The sequence below is a fragment of the Vicugna pacos genome, unplaced genomic scaffold (assembly GCF_048564905.1).
Source record: "Vicugna pacos unplaced genomic scaffold, VicPac4 scaffold_110, whole genome shotgun sequence".
Classification (NCBI taxonomy): Eukaryota; Metazoa; Chordata; class Mammalia; order Artiodactyla; family Camelidae; genus Vicugna; species Vicugna pacos.
Window position 1 is genome coordinate 1,103,305 of NW_027328790.1, and position 21,753 is coordinate 1,125,057.

Consider the following 21,753-nt stretch of genomic DNA (forward strand, 5'->3'; position numbering starts at 1 on the left):
CCCTTCTGTTTCAAGCCACCACCTGTTTAAACTGAGGGGGGATTCCCTCCTCCCCACTCCTCTGGTCCATGGGAGACTGCTTCTCCCTTCACACTCCTGACCACTGGCCCACGGCTAGCCCTCCTCACACTAACAGATTGAGGTGTGAGTCCGGGGAGACAAGCAGGGCATATGAAAGCTTTCCTTCCCCTCCAGTGTTGGCCACCCTTAGGAAGCAGCCGGGATGCTCAGTTCCATGGCAAGACAGTCCTGTGCATTATGGGTCAGAATCTCTCAAGGGAATGCTCGCTGTGGACCAGAGTTACCTGGGACTGCGTAAGTCTCTAATTCTGGGACATAGTGTCATGACACTCACTCTCCCACAGCCCTGAATTTCATGGAGAACGTGGCTTCATCAGTAATAAAGGAGACATTTATCGCCTGCCTGTTCTTCTTTGTCATCTCTCAGTTGGCTGCTGGACACAACATGTGTATAAGTATTGGGTCCCCTTAAGCCCCAACATATATGAAGTAACAAAAATTCTGTGGCTTAACATTGGTTCAGGGCGACTGTGTAACTGTCCTGACTCTGCTGATGCTAAATTATGTGTATAGGAACTATGGAACCTCCTCAAATATCTTTCATCATAAAACCAGCTTTTCTTATTTTCCTGTTTCTCAGTAATTGCCAAAGACTATCAAATGATGGCTTCACACCAAATAGCAGTTAAGATTATGAGCCCTCTTGTCATACACACTGTGCTAAACACTTTACATAATTTCTAATTCTCACAATTCTACAAAGCAGAAATGAGTGTCCCCATCTCACAGACGAGGGAAAAACTCAGAACGAACTGACTCAGGATCACGTAGCTCAGTGGCAGCGCGTGCACACAAACCCAAGTCAAAACACCACACCCCTTTGTATATGTACCAAATCTCCTACCACCCATTGACACACAGCGGTGGGGATAATACTTAGGGAACTCAGTACACTTTTCAGCTTTAAGGTGCTCCAGAGGCCGCTTCTAGCTCTTTTATAAAATCCCGGCTCACTGGTTTCTAACACTGCAAGAAAAGTCCGATGTTGCAACTGTTTGCACAGGAAGTCTGAAATGTTCACAGCGAGATGATAGAATAAAACTAAGACATAAGCAGAATAATAGTTCCAGGTAGTCAGACATAATGGACATTGTGCTACCCTGAAGCATTAAGCAAAGGAATCAAAAAAAAAAAAAAAACGTTTAAGACTTCCTTTACAAACAGGAAAGTTAAGACTGTAAGAAGGTGCAACAGCGCCACCTATGGCTTAAAAGGCCTTCCTGGTTGCCTGGAAAGGTGCAACACAAAAATTGCCTGTGGATCAGAAACAAGAATCAGATAACTAAAAGCTTATGTAGTACATACTGCTCTCCTAGTCTTCATGTCTTGCACTGTAGCAAAAACCAACAGACCTGTACTAGGCCTATATTCATAAAAGTCATGTCTGTATTTTTCCAACAGGAGGTAATCTAAGTATCTTGCAAAATACTTCTCAAAGAGCCAGGAAATCATAGAAGTGTATTGAAATACAAAAACATTTATTTACATATTAAAACAGCATGAGCTTTTTTCTATTAAAAAAGCTGACATGTCAAATCAATGTTTTGATATTTTAAAACCTATTAAGAGTGCAGAAAAATAAATCAAAATTTTCTTTAATCACAAAAGAGAGAAGCTTATTCCCTGAAAATGATCAATGTGGATTTTTCTAAACTTAATGCTTCTGGTCAGAGTCCTACGAATTTAAATGTCTGAGTGTATAGTTACACGGCAGCATGAACACTGAGTTGTAACAATACACATTCTGTGTAAATAATCTTCAAGGTCGTCTGCTTAAGTCAATTTAACTAGTCCCTGTCTCAATAGAATGATACAGATTTCATTAAAACTTCATACTGCACGCACACACACACACAAAACCCTGAATCCTTGTTACTTTAAGCCATATTCATATATATCCATATTGAATATGCATCAGAAACAAGCCACCCTCTTTAGTATTCACAGTTGATCCTTCTAAACTATCTGTCATTGTGACAGCACATTTTTACTAAGCAGCTCTTGGATGCTTTGTATACAAGGCGTCTACCTCTCACAGTCAGACATGGTAAACGGCATCACTCAAATTTCACAAATGAGGAAATATACTTAAGCCATGGAAACAACGTACATATTTATCATCAGGAAAGAAAAGAGTAAAGATTTTACTTTCAATATGCACTGACAAACTTTTCCTCCATACTAAGACTACATACATAAAACAAATTCAGTCATTGTAAATTATTCTGTCAATAAACACCACTAGAGAAAAACAAGCAACATCATTAGCAATGATTGGACTTTCAAAGCCCACTCCTATTTTGCACTATAATCATTTTTAATGTTTTGTTTTTAGTGCTTACATAGCACTAATATAAAGAAAACATAAACTATTTAAGTCATTACCTGAGAATGCAACATTTGTGAAAATGTACAATTTTAATTTATGCCGCTCTGTCTCACATTCTCACTGGTGTCTCTCCTTTGAAGGCCTCATCAGGCTGAGATCGCCAAAATCGGTCATTTATGGACTCACAGGAGTTCGGGAAACCACTCAACGGGAGGCTGATCAGAGGAGAAATTGAGAATGCATCCTGTGCAGCCTGGGTTCCAGCACCGAGCTAGGCACCGCCAGCTGCGTTTGATTTGGGACAAGCTGCCCACCTCTCAATCCCTCAGCTGCAAAAAGGAGACATTGATACCTACCGTCAAACACCTGCTTTGAAGTAAAACATGAGAAAAACAGTTTAGCCTTTGGTAGGTGTCCACTCACAGCAAGCTTGGTCATTATGATGATGAGGATTACTTTTAATAAGTTAAGCTAGACCAAAAATTAGAAATCACCATAAAGGAGAAACATTTTAACTCAATAAGCATTTCCTTTTGAATGGATTGATAAAAGTTCTAATGATTTTTTTAATAAACCAAATTTTGTCCATTAATTTTAGATTTACCGGTTTATGGACAAGTCTCCAAAAAAAGAATTAGAGGCCTCTAACCTCTGAATACTAAGAAAGTAAAGTTTAAAAAAATTATGGGGGAGAGTATACCTCAGTTGAGAGAGTATGTGCTCAGCACGCATGAGGCCCTCAGTTCAGTCCCCAGTAACTCCATTTAAAAACTTTTATTTAAAAAAAAGGAGAATTAAAGGAAAAAGATGGAGGACTACAGAATTTTTTTAGAGAATCCACTCAGATTTAAGATGGGGAAAAAATATCCATTTCTCACAGGAAATCTTGAGAACTATGTAAACCGGATCTGAGTTGTCTAGTCTTTAACATTATTCATGAATTCATATTACCAAGTCTTAAAACTACCTGATAACCCACAGTGGTGATAGTGATCATAAAACCTGCCAATGCGGATCGAACTCTGGCTAGGACTGCTCTGTTCTGACATCTCTGCCCCTGAGGCCTCACCAGGCTGAGAGCACTAAATTTTGTCATTCATGAGCATCTCGTGTAAGTCTTCCATTTATGCTTCTCAGTCTCCTCTCACCAGCCCCTCTGAGGGAAGCACTGTTATCATCTTCCCCACACGCAGATAAGGTCACTGAGGTACAGAAACTAAACCTGCTCCAGGTCACATCGGCATTAAAGGACGTCTGTATTTCTGCTGTTTTGCGATTGACAAAGGAATCTGAGATATCAATACAAGATAGACTGTTAAATAATCAAGTCTGTCAGCTCTTCACCTCAAAGAGCAGATACTATAAATTCCTGATGTAGGATGAGGCTGCCGCCACAAAATGACTCAGCTAGAAATTAATATCCAAGATGAAGCAGCGGATACACATAAATATTCATGACTGTCAACTCCTCTCACGGGTCTTGGCCCTTCACTGCCTGAATGGGGGTGAAATCCCCACCCGTGTCTGGGAGGGTAGCGCGGCTCTTCCAAGTCTCACCCAGGCTTCACAGGCTGTTTCCCCCTACAGACTGTCCTAAATGATTAAAAAGCTCACAAGATTTTTACACCAGCCAAAACTGAAAGACATTTCTGCATATGGAGCACTTTCTCAGGCTTAAACCATTTTTGCCTACACTCAGCAAGGGGGAAGAAAGAAACATGACTCTGCAAAGTCTCTTAGCCTTACCACTCACAGGAGTTGAATGGTCTCAGCACAAGATGACCCTTCACATTACAGGATGAGAACAAAATAAAGCCGCCCCAACAACAAGCACTCCCAGAGACAGCGCTCAGCAGTCTTCTGCACACTCACGGTTGTGCAGCCCTCACCACCATCTATTTCCAGAACACTTCATCACCCCAATAGAACACCCCTGTCACTAGCAGTCACTCCACAACCCCCCTCCACCCAGCCCCTTGCAACCATCATCTGCTCTCTGCCACTGCATGAGCCAATTCTGGGCATTTCTAAGATCACTGAAATCAACAATATGTGGCCGTTTGTGTCTGGTTCCTTTCAGTTAACGTGCTGTTATCAAGGCTTTCCCATGTTGAAGTGGTATCAGCATGTCTCTTTTTTTTTGAAAATGTTAAACTTTATTAGAAGGTGGTAAATACTATCAAAAATAGTAGAGTGGGGTATAAGGGATGGGGTTTCAAAGGGAAAAGGCCGGGTTGAGCAGTCAGGGTGGACTACCCAGAGCAGATGGCTTTTTTCATATTCCCCTATATTTATTTTTTCTTTTTTATTCACTCTTATGTCTGAATAATATTCCACTAAATGGAGATACTACATTTTGTTCTTTCATTCAGCAGCTATATATGGATGAGGTCCAGAAGAATGAGTGTAAGTGGTGGCTAGCAGGGATGGCATTTAAGCAAAGGGCAAGATGTGCTTTCAAAAAAAAAAGTGAACAATCAGAGGCACAAGGAAATTCAGCGCGTTTCTGAGAAAGTGCATGGTTGCTTCAGTAGGACTGCCATGCAGGGCTGTGGGGGATAGTGACAGGAGACACAGTGAGGGAGTCACCTAAGAATATCCCCACTGCAAGCAGCTCAGCCAATTCTCCTCCCTCATCCTGTATTTTAGAGACATTTTTGCTAGCTTTTCTCTTATTTCAAGTAACAGTACTTTAGTTACACATCTGATCATCTGCATCAGACCACATTAGCTCCAAGCCACAGAAAATCATTCACTGACCGGAGCAGCTCCAAGACATAACATTGATGGACCAGGGAGTCCTGCAGCATCCAATCCTGCAGGCACAAACCACACATGTTCCCTGGTGATGTCCGGAAAGTAAAATGCATGGAAATATCTCACTGCTGCTGCACGACATCTGCCCACAAATTGCCCCCAAATCATGCTGGCACAGCACTACTCAACCCTCGCACTACCCCCCAAAAAAAAAAAAAAAAAGAGAGAGAGAGAAAAGAAAAGAAAAGAGAAGAAAAGAAAAGAAAAGAAAATATAAGAAAAGAAAAGAATAAAGCTAAGAAAGCAAATTTAGGCTCTTCCATTGAAAACCAGCAACCATCACTTCCAGTATCTGAGCTGGAATGATCCTGACTTCAAAAACCACTGTGCAGTTACTATTCAAATGTGACAGACATATATGCATTTCACTTAGATGATATTACAATAGGATTTTTCTTTTCAAAATTTCCAGTTGCAACAATAGCACAAGAAAGTTTATGTTTCATTTTTTAAAAAAAATCAATTATTTTCCACTTTGTTAATTTTGAATCTATTATTATTTTATAAAGGGAGCTATGCTGCAGATTCTAAACCAAATATCTGGCTTCTGCAAACAAGACCTATATGACTTCACTATTTCAGAGCAAGCTTTAATGATGCTTTCAAATTGGGGGCGCTCACTAACAGCTCTTTAAATACTGTCAAAGATGTGCTATTATGTAATGCAAAGGGTCTACCTACACATCAACTCAGAAACCAAAGAAACTACACGAAAGCCTTAGTTTATCATTTTAAAATATTCCTATTATTTTGAATATTAAATTTCTTAAAAGATAAGATATTATTTGAGAAAGACATCAGTTGTATTAAATTTCCTCTCACCAAGAAAGCAATCTTTATCAAGAATTACTACCCCTATGAAAATCCAAAAGACAGGACGTTTCTAGCTAAGTTAACTTACAGATCTCAACACAAGCCTAAATCCTATCTGCTCTCACTTGAACGAGCCCAGCAAAGTCCTGGGCTACTCTGGAACTTAGCTCTTCTGTTCCATATGTTGGCAGAGCTAAGATCATCACACAAGGCAGGGAAGGAGAGAAGAGGTAAGTCCACCTGGCGGCCTCCATCTGTTTACTTCCAGCCACAAGGTGTCGCTAGAGCGACCCCGCTAACAAGCCCTCCACACAAGGAAACCCGGCATCCACTCTGCCCCTGCGGTCCCCAAGCAGTCCCGACGCCCCTCTCCCACTGGTGGCCTCCGAGCCTGTGAATGGTCTTCTAATGACCCTCCCAGTTGGTGACACCCTCCCCCTCTTCCCCGCTACACACACACACACACACACACACACACACACACACACACAGCCAAGGCAGCCTTCCCAAAGCACAAATTTGATTACATCTCCCCCACTTCAAACCCATCAGAGGCTCCCTGGTAGAGTTCTAGCCCCACCCCCGACCCTGCTTGTCCATCCTCACCTCAGTACCAGGTCCCCAGTGACCTCAGGGGCCCCGTGACCTGCTGCTACTTCCCACTAGCCTCCAGGCTCATTTTAACTGTTTGTCAAGGAAGTCTTCCTTCCCTCCAACCTCCGCACTTTGGATTAGGTGCCCTGCTGTGTTAATAAAACATTTTAATCTAAGTCAACTTCTGACACTGCTAAGCTCTCAAGAAGCAAGTACATTTTGCTTACTACTGTAGGTCCACCCCCTCTCCCCTAGACACTCAGAATTGCGTGTGTTGTGAATAAAAGAATGAAGGGGTGGGACTCAAAAGGACAGGCAGAGCTGCTCTCCTAAGGGTCACTTCCTGCTGACACCCTTCACTGCCTCTTCTGTGTCAGTTCTAGTAAAAACCAAGCTCCTCCAAAGCCCTCCACCCCTAGGCCCTCTCCAGTGTCCTTCAAAGCAGGGTCACCCACCACCCTGGACCACACAGGGCAGTCTCCCCGAGTCCTCACCCCACAAGCCTCCAGGCCTCTACCCAGGCTGCTCCTGCCACCTGAGTCACCCTCTTGATTCCTTCCCCTGGCTGACTCTTACTCTGTCCTCAGAACTGAATGTAGAGCCAATTACTTCCAGGAAGTCCTCCCTGATGATGTCCTTTAGCTCTTGGCTGGCTCCATCTACAGCAGCACTGCTTGGCGACCAACTGGTATTTGTCCACCTGCTCTTATGAGACCATGACCTCTTGGAGGCCACGTGGGAAAAAGGAGTGAGGTGACAAGAGGGGTGGGAAGAGCAAACAGGAAAGTCGCAGCTCAAGTCCCAAATTCAAGGATTCTGTCTCAGATAAAAAGAATAAACTGTTTCATACGTGTGTCATTTGGCTATGATTTTTGTGGCTCATGGAAAACAAGAGCTTGGTGTTCAAGCCTGAAATCCAAGTTACATGCAAAGAAATGTATATATTCATATCCAAAGGAAACCAGAGCTGCTCAACAACACTTTGCAGTTAAAATCCAAAGGAACTTTGATAAAGGCAATCTCCCTCTCTCTCTTTATTTTTATTTATTTATTTTTTTTGGTATCATATAGTTTTAGAAGTATTTGTATAACTAAGTGATGGCTACAGCCTATGATTCTGCACTGGAGTGTTTGGGGCTAAGGAAGCCCAGATTACATGCACTGTGTAAATGCAATCACACCAACAAAATGACAGGCGCCCTAGTGGCTGAGCTGAAGTTCCAAAGCAGAGAACCTTATGTTGGAAGACAGCTCTCAGTAGAAAGTAAGAAATGAAATGTTCTGTACTCAATCTCATTAGCTTTATGAGCCATTAACAGATAGTATGTCTTGTCTAATGAAACCCCAAAATATATTGTCATCTTCGATTTTCTCCATCTGACTGTTTTATGCTAAATTTGGATATCAAACCCTCACTCCATACGGAAAGCTCAGGCCTTAGCTGCAGCACAGTTACATCCCGTGGAAGAAAGCCGATCAAGGGAGAACAGGAGAGTTTCCCTTCAGAAGCTGCTAAGTGTGGTTTTGCACCTGTATGTCATTTACAACCACGCCATCGTCAAAGGAGTAAGACCTTACATCTGTGGGGCAAAAAGCACTGCGGTGGTTCCGAACCATGAAAGAACACTGAGCTTTGTGCAACAGTCCTGAGGCACTTAAAGCGTACTTTCTCTGAAAGGCTCCGAAACTGACTCACTTCACCATTTCAGGTACAACCGGAATTAGTAGAGAGAACATGCCCTTGAAGTCTGACAAGGCCCTGCTGGAATCCTGCTACAGCATTTACTAGCTGCTAAATGAACCAATTCCTTAAACCTCTGAGGAGGCTTCCCAATCTTCAAAACGGGGCTGCCACCGCCCACTTGGGAGGCATGGATGTGAATGCAACACGCAAGTAGGGCGGCCGACTGGTACGTGACACGGGGCCTGGCTAGTTTCCCTCCGCTGCCCTTCTCCCCCTTTAAACTTGCACTGTTCCCCCTGGTAAGGGTGAAGCCCCAGGAACAGACTGCCCGATTCTTCTGTATATCCCCGGATACATACCTTACCCTTAGGAGGTCAGAAGAACAACTGCCTCCTCCCCAGTCACTATCAATATTCTTAAGAGTCTGGGTTTTTTTAACTCTATGTTTCAGGGAGACTATTCAAGAATTGTTCAACCACCGTTCTCCAGGTTGGCTCCTCTCCCAACGCCCATCCCTTCTTACCTCAAATCTTCTGTCTGATTGCCTTTTGTTCGTGGGAAAGAGAGTCCGCTAGGGTGCGGACTCCCTAGGACTCCCTCCCTTCATCGCAGGAGAGTGTGACTACATTCTCCCAACTCCCCACTCCGACTTCAGCTTCTGAGGAGTTTCCCCTTCTGGACCCTGCAGCCTCTGGATCGTCCCAAGACGCGCACAGGTGGCCAAAACCCTCTCTTCAGATTTCTTCCTGGGTGGGCCTGCCCACCCCCCAGAACCTTAAGGATAAATGCCATTGCTCTGAAAATCACAAACGCCGCTGTCTGACACACCAAAGCTGCATGGTCCGGGCTTTCCTCCAAACCAGACACAGCCCTGCCCCCCCTCAGACACAGTCTGCACCTCTTGAGATGAGCTGATCCACTTGCACGGCTGTGAACACCAGCTAAGAATGACGAATCCCAATGTGTATCTCTAGTCCAGCTCCTTCACCTGAGCCCCAGGCTCATAGACACGAGTGCCTCTTGGAAGTCCTAACTTGGATGACAAATGGCATCTTAAAAATGCCATATGTCAAAAAAAAAAGGCCTTATGTCCACCATTTACTCTAGACTTCGATTCCTGGCAGGTACCTCCCAGGCTCCCCATTTTAGTAACAGCCCCAGCACCCACCTAGGTGTTTGAGGTCACATTCAATTTCCACTGTTCCCTCCACCTGGCCCTGCCCTGGAATCAGTCTTGTTATTTCTGTCGCTAAGCCAGTCTCAAGTCTGGTTCTGCAGGGAGCACGATGGAAACCCACAAGCTCACAGCAAGGTGCACTGAGTCACAGTCCTCCGAAGGGAGTTCCCTGGAGGGGGAGGCATCTCCTGCTGCCAGTCACCTCAGAAGGCACTGGATTCTCACAAAGAAGGACCAGAAGAAGGGACTCAAGGATCTCCCGTGATCTGAGGTTTGAAGGGCCCAAGGTCTGGGGGAGCTCCTAGTTAGCTGACACTCCTGTCAGTGAGCAGATGAGGATGGTAGGAACCCAGGCAAGTCTGTTCTCGCTCCGACCCCTTTTCTCTCGGGAGCCACGGGAAAGGCCAGTTTCCAGGGCACAGACCGGCCATCACAGATCCCAGCCTGCATTTGCCAACCCAGACAGCCTAGATTCCTACTTGCGACCCTTACTTCTGTTCTGTTCCCCCCCAGAATGTGATGGACTCTTTCAGAAAGTCTGGACTGTCTCAAGAGAGACCAAGTCAGTGAAGGATGAAGTGTCCACATTTGGACCAGAGCATGAAAGGAGAAACAAGGCCTCATGTCCAGCATGACGGTGGTGGCCAAGCCCTTTCCCTGGGTGAGATGAACCAGGGTCGGGGTGAGAATGCAAGGTCCCTTCACGGCTGACAGGGGTGTTGGAGACTCACTACCGCAAAATAACCACACGGCCGTCAGTGGTGGACATCAGCTGCAACAGACACAGAGTCAGCTATTTACTGCCAAAAAGGGGTAAAAGTAAAGGCCGGTGCAGGGAGGCCTGCACGGCTGCTGAGGCAAACCACAGACCCGGCTCTGAATGCCCACTGGCTGAAGCAGAGAGGAAGCTATGGTCCCATTTAGGGGTCCCTGTGTCCACCAGATCCAAGTGAACCAGCTCCTTAGGACAAGGCAATGTTTTCCTGATACTTAGAAAAACCAGCCTCATAAAGGGAACAAAAGAGTGGCATGGTTTTAGGCCCGCTCCTGCCCCTCTATGAATGCAAAGTAAAGTAAATGGCACTGGGAAGGTGAATGCAAAAAAAAAACCAAAAAACAAAAAACCGGTGACTGCTTCCTCCAACAGCGTCCCCTGCAGCTGCTCACCCCCGAGCCGGCCACTTCCTCACCAGTGACCGCCGGCCAGGAAGCGCCGTCACGCACGTCACACAGCGACAGCCAGGAACCGTGTGCCGAGCACGTTTGTGTAAAAGCCAGAATCAAGCAAGGTGCTGCAGATTTTGACTTTCCAAGTTTAAATACTCCATGAAAAAAATCCCTCAGCAGCCGCCTAAATCAATTCGCATCTCACTTCTTCAAAACAAATAAACAAAATTAGTAAGAGAGCATTTGTTACCAAATATAAGGACGAACTAATAGGTTCCTCAAAGCAAGGACTTTAACATATATCAAACTCCAGTGGGTGATGTGCTAACATAGCAAAAATTCCAAAAAAGTAGAAAATAAGATGACTAGGATAATATACGAATCATGGCAACTGTTAAGTTTTTGCTTTTTATAGCAATGGAGACGGCACAGAGGGCGATCTGGCTATTCCAATGCAGGGTGTGCACAGCCCACATTTTCAGACCGAACAACATGCTCACGGGGTGGTATAAGGGATAAAGGAAAATAGAAAAAGGAATAGAGGAACAGCCAAAATTAGAAACACACGAGAACAAAAATGACTTTGACAGCATTTACAAGAAATTACGTGAGTGTGATGAGGACAGGGACGCGGGGACGGTGAGACCCACCCTCACCTCCTGATCCAGGGAAGGCAGGGGCCTGAGGGGAGCGATGCTGCCGGGGGACCCCAACGTGGTCAGCGCCCCAAACCAAAACTTCACCTAGATGCGTGTAGACAGCTTTTGAGCTAGAAAATGTGGTCGCATTTCAAGCTGGACAACTTTACTCACTCCCACCAAGAGGAACAGGGGAGAATTAGGTTCTGCTCCTGAACCAAAGCATTGTTTAAAAAATTAATGACTGTGTAATAGTAAAAGCAACAATGGAGTAAAAGTCACTGGAGGAGAACGTGCTTGACCCGAGCTCACTGGCCACGTTATCTCACTGACGTTCAGATGCTGGCTGAGCCCTTATGGTACCAGAACAGACAGACCCACCAGGAGGGAGGTTTAATGTGCTGCTGTATTTTGATGCCGGCAGCCATGCCTGGTACACGAGGTTCTGGGTAAACAATGGTGACAGTGTCAACCACTATGGGCTAAGCACACATCCAGCTACTCCGCCAAATCCCAAGGGCAGACTTCAAAAGGCAAAAACAAGCTGGCATTCTCTGTTGGCTCTGCAGAATCAGAGCCAAGCAGTTGCTGAGCAAAAATGTCACCAGTGCCTCCTATGACAAAATAGGAGGCACTGGCGTGGGGCTGGGGCAGGGCTCCAGGCTTCCACTGATCACCCACCAGTCTGTCCAGGGGGTGAAGGAGGTCCCTGCTTTCATTGCACCGATGCACCTACCTTGAATGACGCCTTAGGACTCAACAGGAGGTGACAGGTGAGGTGAACGGAGCCAGCCTTGGTGTAGCACGGTTCTGGCAGCTATGCCCTCAGCAGTGCCCAGTTTCCTAAACCTGACACCTCATCTCCAAGGAGCAGAAGTGTAGTGTGGGCATGTAGATCACAGGGCCCTGTGAGGACAAGTACAGATCATGGCCACGACATGCCTCTCCCCTTCCTTAAGCCATAGAGGAATGTCCGGGGAGGAAGTGAAAATTATTCCAGAGCCTGCCAGGCACCACACGCAGGTGGGACACGGATCCCCTGTGTCTGTCATTCACAGGACTGGTGTGGATTTTCTTTTTATCAATTCTCTGGCATCTTCTCCTCCATCTTACCAACAACAAGAAAGGAGAATCTGACCTTAGAATCACAGAGAATCACAGAGCCCCTCCTGCACAGCGGGCCCGGCAGCACGTGCCATGTCCTCCGACCGTCACCTGTGGGACCGCCATGAGCGCTCTCCAGACTCAAGGCCCGAGGCCGTAGGCCGGGGGGACACAGCTCACCTCACTCTCCCCAGTAAAGGGGGACCACCTCTCGGCAAAGACGTCTCACCCTCTTCTGCCCGAGGGACAGCTTGAAAGATACACAGGGAAACATAGTAGAGGGTGAGGGGTTAGGCAGCCCAGAAGAGATCATCTGCACTTCCAAGGCAGAGTGGGGTCTTTGACCTAATCACAGGGACAAAGTGAGGACGAATTTTTCCCTGCTGTGTCCCATACACCGTGACATGCCTTTCCCTGCTTAAGGAGCTAATTCGGAAGCCCCTGGCAGTGTTTCTGATGCCCTAACTTGGCATGGTGGCTGTCAGGCAGGGGAGAGGGCCTGAGCCGTGCTGGTGCTGGGCCTGGGAGGCAGGAGACATCGGCTCCACCCTGAGCTCAACCAGCACCTCGTTCTGCGTCTCGGGATTCAGAGTCTCATTTATAAGCAAAGGGATGAAACTGTCCCAGGACAGGCTGTCCAACAGGAATGAAATGAGAGTCATGTAAATAATGTTTCTCAGTTGCCACGTTTAAAATGTAACAACAAAAAAAAAACCAAGTAACTGATTTTAAGAACAGACCTTACTTATTCTACTGTATGTAAAATACTATCATTTTGACGTGTAATCAATATAGAAAGTAACAAGATAGTTTATATTCTTTTTACTAGACAAGTTTCAGCGTCTGATGTGCATTTGACCTACAGCACATCTCAGCTCAGACCGGCCTCCTCCCCAGCACTACTAACAACAGTAGCTGTGGCTACTCTATTGGACAGCAACTCCAGGGGTCCCCCCAAGTGTCCTGGCTGAAAGAGGGGAGTAAGTGTCCACACTAACCCTAAAAGGATCTCTCTGAAACAAAGGCGGATTTAGTTTTAAACGTCTGAAAACCGGCGGGCTACACCTCCTTCCCGCCTTGGCTACAAGAAAGCCCTCCTCCTTGATGATCCCATTCTGGATGTAGGGAAGCAATCTGTCACACAGCCAGGGTGGCCCGGCCTTCAGGTTGACTTGCCTGCTGTCTGTGTCCAGTCCCACGAAGTCCTCCTTCTCAAATAGGATGTAGAGGAGGGGGGTCTTCTCCCCAGAATTTTCGGGGTCCCCATCCAGCCACTTGGACTTGGGCAAGATGAAGAGTGACTCAGTGAAGTCGTCGATCCTCTTCTCCACCACCCTGCAGTCCTCGTAGATTGAAGGCCACGTCGGTGTGCGGCTGCTCGGCCACCTCCCCATACAGCACAAAGACAAAGAGCTGAGAGTCGTAGAGCGTGGTGCCATACAGCTCCTCTGTGCGTGGAGCTTCTAGAAGGTCTTGGCCAAGAGGCAGTCAGTAATGGTGACAAGGCCCATGACATTGCGGTGGGTCTGGAAGTCACTCCATCCATTCTCGGGCGCATAGAGATACCTATAGTAGATACAGAGTGCCCACTGGGAGCCGCACGGTCTGATCTGGCTCACCAAGGAGATTCCATTATAGATGCAAAAGAAATTCTCTAAGATGATCCCCACGGGTTGGACCACAATCGGGAGAGTCTGGTGGTCCTCAGCGCACTGCATGTAGTCAGGGGCGTTCATGCTGCAGGCGCTGCCGAGAAGGGAGGGTAAATCGATGTACATACTGTGCTGTGGGCTGCGGGCCTCACTGGGATGCGGCGACCTGGTGTGCACCAGCCAGAAGGCAAGGGAAGTCCAAGCAAATCGGGGATAAGTTTGTCCTCAGCGTCTGCACATGGCTACTGAAGCTCAGATCACATTACCCAGCTTTTGGTCTAGGCTTCCATCCCCTGCAGAAAAGGATCATTTCTTGTTTTCTGTTTCCAAGCACCTAGGCAGGCCCTGATGCAAAGTCGGTGCTCAAAACTGCTGAATAAATGAATGAATAAAGGAACTGCTTCCCCACCCCTCAGCAGGATATAATGCAAAGAACCATAGTAGGATCAAAATATCTGGATTTCAACGCCAATTTATTTGAACTCCTAAGGTGCAGAATAATGGGTAAGAAAACTTGCTTTGGGGAGGAGGGTACAGTTCAGTGGTAGAGCACGTGCTTAGCATGTTCAAGGACCTAGGCTCAATCCTCAGTACCTCATTTTAGAAAAATGAAACAAATAAATAAACTTAATTAACCCCCTCAAAAAATATTTTCTCCATTCAAAATTCAAAAAAAACCACCTTGCAATTGACACAACATTGTAAACTTGACTATACTTCAATTAAAAAAAATACTTCTTGCCTTACAAGAATATATCTGGATTATGGAAGTTTGCAAATGTAAAATGCCTAGGGTACCACCTGCATAAGAAGAAGGAACTGTACAAATGTACTATCCCTCATTTATGAGCTATTTTTCCCTTGGGGAGATTATAACCTCTCAGAGATATTTTTCTCATATTAAAAAAAAAAAAGAAAAAGAAAACATTACCTGATTCTCCATACTGCTGAAGAATCAGATAACCCTATGAAAGCATCTGACCCACAGAGTTTATTCAATAAATGTTTGTTGAATGAATGAATAAACAAGCAAAGTGAATGCTGCTCCCTGCCACAGACCATCATAATGGTACTGCTTGGAAATGCCAAGCCCACGTTCCACCCAAATCTTCACTAACCACGTGGGTGACCTGGGCAGACCTGTGTGCTTCTCTCAACACCAGTTTATTCATAAATAGAAATGAGGGCAATAACACAAACCTAAAAGGGTTAGTGAGTCACGAATGAATAGTACCCCAACTTTGCAAGATGGAACTATTAAAGAAAATTGGGCAAAGAGTCCATAGGCCCTCTCCATATTATCTCTTACAACTACATGGGAATCTACATTACATCTAAAAATAAAAAGTCTATTATTTTAAAGAGGCTATTGAGTTTAAATCAGCTCACCGTCTCAAATAAGGAACACACAGTACAAATAAGAGAATGCGCAGCCCATGAGATGCACTCAGTAAATATTCCCACTGAACCCACTGGTCCCTCCAAATTCAGAGCATGAGGATGTGTCCTCGTGGCCAGAGGCCACTGCACCTGAAGCTAAAAAAGCTAATGGTCCCCACTTTCAAAAGCCCCTGCCACCAACCTAGGTCTAATTTTGTATTTGTAATTTTTTTTCTTTTTATAAAATAGAAATCCCCAATTGCATAGCCTTCAGGTCACCAAAACCTGACCACAGAGATCATGATGGCAACCCTCCTTGGTGAAACAATAAAATGAAGAGCCATTTCCACAAGACCTGTGTGTAAATCTACTAGGGAACTTCATCCTGGACTGAGAGGAAGAGGACTGGGGAGGAGCGGGCAATCTGAGGCACACAGACCCATGGGCCACCTGTCCCACGATGGACATTACACTCAACCCTCACCCTCCAGGAACTTCAAAATACACACAGACAGAGTGATGTGGACAATATATATGTATTTTTAAAGAAATTCCGACTCTCTAGCAGGTCTTGTATCTACCGAGACACAAATGGCTTATGTGTATAATGTTTCACAAAAGCCTTAAAACATTACCACCCCAACTTGACACATTAAGAAACTAGGGATAGAGGTTTATCACATTGTGCAAGATTAGAGAGATGCCACATCAGACACTGTATTTAAACCCAAGCCTTTGCTCCAGTGCTCACACAAGAAAGTGTGACATACTGCCCCTTTCCTGCCCTCTCCCTGCAATAAATCTCTGAAGAGTCTTTTCTGTGCCACGTGGAATCACAATCACGTCAATTTACCACAAAGAGCTATGTGACTCCTTGGAGGACGTGTCAAAATCTAAAGGGTTGTGATGGGAGGAGAGATTTGAATTTTCTGTTTCTCAAAGGAAACATGGCTTTAAAAGAAACTGAAAAGCACTTATCTAGTCTAAGCCCTCATTGTGCAGAGAAGGAAATGGAGGCTCAGAAGAGATGAGGAAAGGGACTTATTAACAAATATTGCCTCAGTGCAACACCAAGCCAGCCCTGGGCCCTTCTGGGGGAGTACCTGGAAGGCCCAGGAAAATGATTGTTAGAAAAAGGAAAGAGAAGAAGCATACAAGGCCCTGTCTCTACACCACCATACCATGAAGTTCCACCAAATTATCCAGTATTGGGTGCAGCCAAAATTTAGGTGGGCTAAAGAGGTTATAGAAACCTGGAAGTCTCAACCATAGTGGAAATTCCAACATTTACTGTTTTTTTCCAAGTTCAAGCATCAGTTCAGTGGGCGCTCCATACGAGGGAACTCCATACGAGGCCTGGAGTTCTCCCAAATACAGATCTCTATTATCACGTGTGCAAACCACACACAGGCCCACCAGAAGAAAAACGCCCACACATAAGATGGAACTACTGAAACAGAAAAGAGCCAACCAGCATATATTGCTAGCAAAAACGGTGCTGCTAGAAATAGACTCATGGACATAGAAAGCAAACTGTTGTTAGCAGGCAGGAGAGGGAGGATTAACAGATACACATTAATAAATATAAACTAAATGACAAGGACCTACTATATAGCACAGGGTACTATTTTCAATTTCTTGTAATGAGTTGTACTAAAAACAATCTGAAAAACATTTATATACATATGCATAAGCTTATAACTGAATCTCTGCTGTACATCTGAAGCTAACATGGTAAATTTACAACACTTCAATAAAAAATAATTTTATATAATAAGTAAAAATAAAAGCAACGCCTTAAAAAAAAAAAGTAAAAGAACACGGTAATCCCCTTAGCTGTAGGTGGTGGAGAACTCTGCAAGCACCAAGTCCACTCGAATACTCCAGCACTGGCGGTCACTCATTCTAACCATCAGAGAATCACTTGGCTTCTACGAGGTTACTTTTCTCTTCAGTGAAAGGCTACAGTTGCATCTAATGATGTATTGAATCTCATCATTCACAAACCCAAGATTTCCCATAGGCCTGGCTCTGGACAGATGAAAAGATAGGGTCCCAGATATATTCATGTGTAGAAGAAGTTTATGCCATAAAGACATTAATTCTTCCTGCTTTGATAGACAGATTCATTGCAATTCTGATTAGAATTCCTCCCAGATATTTCATGGAATGTAACAAGTTAATTTATGGTCAGGAACAGCCAAGAAACTTCTTTAGAATCACCACTGGGAAGGGGTGGATAGGTCATGCATTTCAACTGGTCTTTCTGATGTGATGAAAACGTTCTGGAATAATAATGGTTGCACAAATGTGAATATGCTAAAAGCTGCTGAATTGTAACATTCAAGTGGGTGGACTTCATGGTGTGTGAACAATATCACAATAAAGCTGTTATATGAAAAAATCCTTCTTGCCAATTATTTTTCCCTCTATACTACTAGTCTGTCCCACAATTTAAGTAAAACAAACAAACAAAAAAAAACAAAACAAACCAGATTTTGCCAGGAGCTCTTTAGGAGTGCAATGTCCCTGGGTCTCCAACGCCTCAGGTTGTGCTGTTCCTGTTAACACACAGTAGCTGGGCTGGACTAGTTAGGGACTATAAGTATCTTTTTAAGATCGACGGTCTCACGTTTCACCCTGGGAGAGTGAATGATGGAGGATGAGACAGCCTCATGCCTTCAGCTCATTTTTAACTGAACCAAGCCCTGCTTTCACCACTGTAATCCCTCTCAGTATAAAAACATGTGACATCAACAAGCACCGCCATCATAACACCTGAAAGTGTTCAAGGTACTTATCTGGGGCAGAAATCCTGATCAAGGAGACAGAAGCTCCCTCAGCACTGCCGCTCCCTTTTCCCGACTCCACCAGGAGAAGCTGGGAGTTACAGCCGCGGGCTCTCAGCCTGGGGAGCAGCGCCCACGCCGCTAATCTGGACCTCAGGGATCGGGAAAGGGAGAGGAAGGCAGCCCCGGGGTCGCGGGGCAGGGAGAGCGGGGTGGGGGACGCGGGCTGCAGCCCCGCTCGGAGGCCAGCCCCAGCCCCAGCCCAAGCCGCCCGCCCCGTCCGGGTGTGCAGACCCCGCCCGCCCGGGACACAGCCCGCCCAGTGGTGGGGACGGGTCGGCGGCCAAGGAGAGGAAGACCGGGAGGGGAGGACTCGCCGGCGGGAGAGGGGAAGCGGATGCCAGCCGCGGACTGAGGGGAGCCCGGCTGGGTCAAGAGGCGGCAGGGGCACACCTGGCCCTGGGCAGCTGTGGCCGGTGCGCCGGGGCAGGTGGCGCGGGCAGAGGGGTCTGGCCCGAGCAATCCAGCTGAACACACGCTGACTGGCGCCCTGGGGGGCTGTGACACGCCGACCGCCCTCCCGCAGCCGCCTCACCCCTTTCCCGATATCCCCTCACCTTGCACTTCCACAGCCAGAGGCCCCGGCCCCAGGCAGTAGCCAAAGGACTACAGGGCGACAGAGCTGAGAAGCCATTGGGGCCGATCCCCGGCTCGGAGCTGGAGCTTCCAACCCGCGGTCCAGCTGGCAGCAACTGCGCATGCGCAGGAGGGCCAGCGATCCGCTCTGGGTCCTGAGAGAGAAGGGGAATCGAGGGAGGGAGAATAGGGGAGGAGGAGGGGAGGCGGGGAAAAGTGGAGGGAGACACATGGACAGGAGGAGCAGAGGGAAGGCAGTTATCTGGAATTGGGAGGGGAGCAACAGAGATGGGGAGAAAGCGTTTTACCTCTTGTGGCACCCCGAAGGAGGCAGCAGTCCTGCCTATACACCCTTCTCTTACCCGTCATTGCCCACAGCTCATATTTTACGTCCCTGGCCCAGCCCTCCAGCTAAGGTCTCTGCAGAAACCCTACGGGTATCATACCCGTTGCCCCCACAAGGAGCTAGGTTTACTGTTGCTCAGGGAACCAAGCACCCGCAGGTGTTGTTTCTCAGAACTACCTTGGGAAGAGTACATATTCCCCTTTTACACGCTGGGAAACAGGCAGGCACGATCTCTGCCTTAGCTCCACTGTCCCAAATGTTGGGCTGGCAGGGAGCGGGAGGTAAAATGTCAGAGCCCCAGAAGGAGCAGACTGCCTGAGTGTTGGTGTAGAGTCCCCATCCCTCCTGGGTAAACCACACCCCAACCTCGGGGAATAATCAAGGGCTCACCGTAGGCCCCTGTGTGTGGGAGAGCTGCCCTCAGTCCCAGTGTCCAACTTGCTAGGTAGGTAGAAGTGTTATTGAGTCCAAATTCATTCTCCTCAGTGCAGGACAGGCCAGTAAGTTGGGAGACCAAGTGTTGGGGCATGGAATAGCAAGTTTCTGTAGACCTAGATGGCAAACTAATGTCCTGGAAAACCATCTCCCCAAGTCAGAATTCAGGCTGCTTTCCTATGTGCTTGGTTTTTGCAAACTTCTTGGTGTAGGAATTCCTTCTTGTTAGAATCCTTTGTTCTTGCAGCTATCTCCCTGGGTCAGATCCCTGTAAACCTCCAACAAAACAAACGTTATTTTCTATTCTGCAACGTGTTATCTTTATATGATTGGAAAAGTGTTAAATACCCTTAAAGGTCAGAGCCTTCAGAATAGGCTCTCCTGTATATTTTAGGCTCTAGGCAACATTGTTTTACAAGCAAGAAGAAGCCTAGGAGACAGAGCACAGGGTTAAAGTCAAAGGAACAGATCTAATATGGAGTCAGATTTCTTCTTTTCTATTACTGTGGCAGAAGCCACTTGAGGATTTAAATCCCTTAAAGTTAAAAATAAGTAAAACTTTAAAGGAATTTACATACATTGGTGGGAACTTGCATAGCATATCTGGAAAAGCACACAAAGGATTGTAAACATTGGCATCTCCAGGGAGGCATGTAAGAACAGAGGATGAGGGAAAACTTCTTTCACTTGAGTATTTTTTGCTCTGTTTGAATTTTTTTAACCATATGCATATATTTCTTTTTCAGTTAAAATAAATGTGTAATGGAGCAAAGGAGTAACTAGCTCAGCAAATACAGCAGCCATAGACTCACTGAGTCATCATTTTCGATTTAAGCCAGGAAGCATTGATTGTCTCTCTCCTATGTGCCCAGTGCTGTTTTAAAACTCTTTTATATATTTTTTTAATAAAATAATAACATGCTATCCCTCACCCCTGCTCAGGGCTGGTGGGAAACCAACTGAGTTTTTATTGAGTTGTTTTCCAAGGAGTAGAGATGAGTTATAAACAGAACACAACTTCAGGGCAAAACAGGCGGACTGGTTTTCCAGCAGGCCAGATAGCGATGACGGGTTTTCAATAGAGGCGCACAGAGGCTGAGAGAGAAAGCCTCCAGGACCCTACAGAAAGCTGCCCACAGTGCCTTCTCCATGGCACTACTGAAATAGGAAAGAACAAATCTGACTCCATATTAGATCTGTTCCTTTGACTTTAAACCTGTGCCCTGTTTCCTAGGCTTAGTCTTGCTGTTTCTGCACCTTTTGTGAAACAATGTTGCCTAGATCCTGAAATATACAGGAGACCCTATTCTCAAGGCTCTGACTTTGAAGGATATTATCACTTTTCCATTCGTATAAAGATAACAAGATACAGAATAGAAAATAACATTTGCTTGTTGGAGGTTTACACGGATCTGACCCAGGTGAAGAGCTGCAAGAACAAAGGATTCTAACAACAAAGAATTCATACACCAAGTTTGCAACAACCAAGCATTCCCGCTTCCCCTTTTTAATATAAGAAGAGCCTGAATTCTGACTTGGGATGATGGTTCTCCAGGACATTGGTCTACCATCTTCTCCGCTGGCTTTACAAATTAAAGCCGCTATTTCTTGCCCCAAATCCTTGTCTCCTGATGTGTTGGCCTATAATGCACGAGTAGAACAAGCGTGGACTCGGAAACACAAACATACATTGAAAGTACGCATTTGGTATATTAAATGACCTGCTTCCACTCGTATTCCTGAGGTTTTCTTCTCTTGACCACTCCTACTATATTTATGAAAAACCTGTCATGTGGACACATTTCCTTCTCTAGCCACTACCCTTCCATGTAAAAACTGATGCCAAGAAGGCAATGGAAGTTGCTAGAAGGTATTACCTGGCCAAAAAAGAGCAGAAGTGGGTTCTGGCTGATGTTCAGGAGCAGGCCGGGGCACCTGACAAGATGTCATAAGTACGGATAGACAGCTGGGCACCAAAGGAGAAGCTTCTAAACTTCCATGAGGGACTTGGATAGGAAGGAACAGTCCCAGACTATAGCTCTGATCCCACCACGAGCTTCCTGGGCAAGGCTGGGCAAGTCATTTAAATTCTCTAGACCCGTGCTGTCCAA

General features: G+C 45.9%; 1 protein-coding gene across 1 annotated transcript in view; it reads right to left on the minus strand.

The window, feature by feature from the left end:
* The window catches only part of LOC140694902 (uncharacterized), a 1,054,641-nt gene extending 1,040,792 nt beyond the window's left edge, over window positions 1-13,849 (minus strand). Inside the window, exons 1-2 of the mRNA XM_072957918.1 lie at window positions 13,581-13,849; window positions 12,037-12,206 (exon numbers count right to left, since the gene is read on the minus strand). The gene's annotated coding sequence lies outside the window, so the exon portion shown is untranslated. The remainder of the gene's footprint in view (window positions 1-12,036; window positions 12,207-13,580) is intronic.
* Window positions 13,850-21,753: the final 7,904 nt, after the last annotated feature.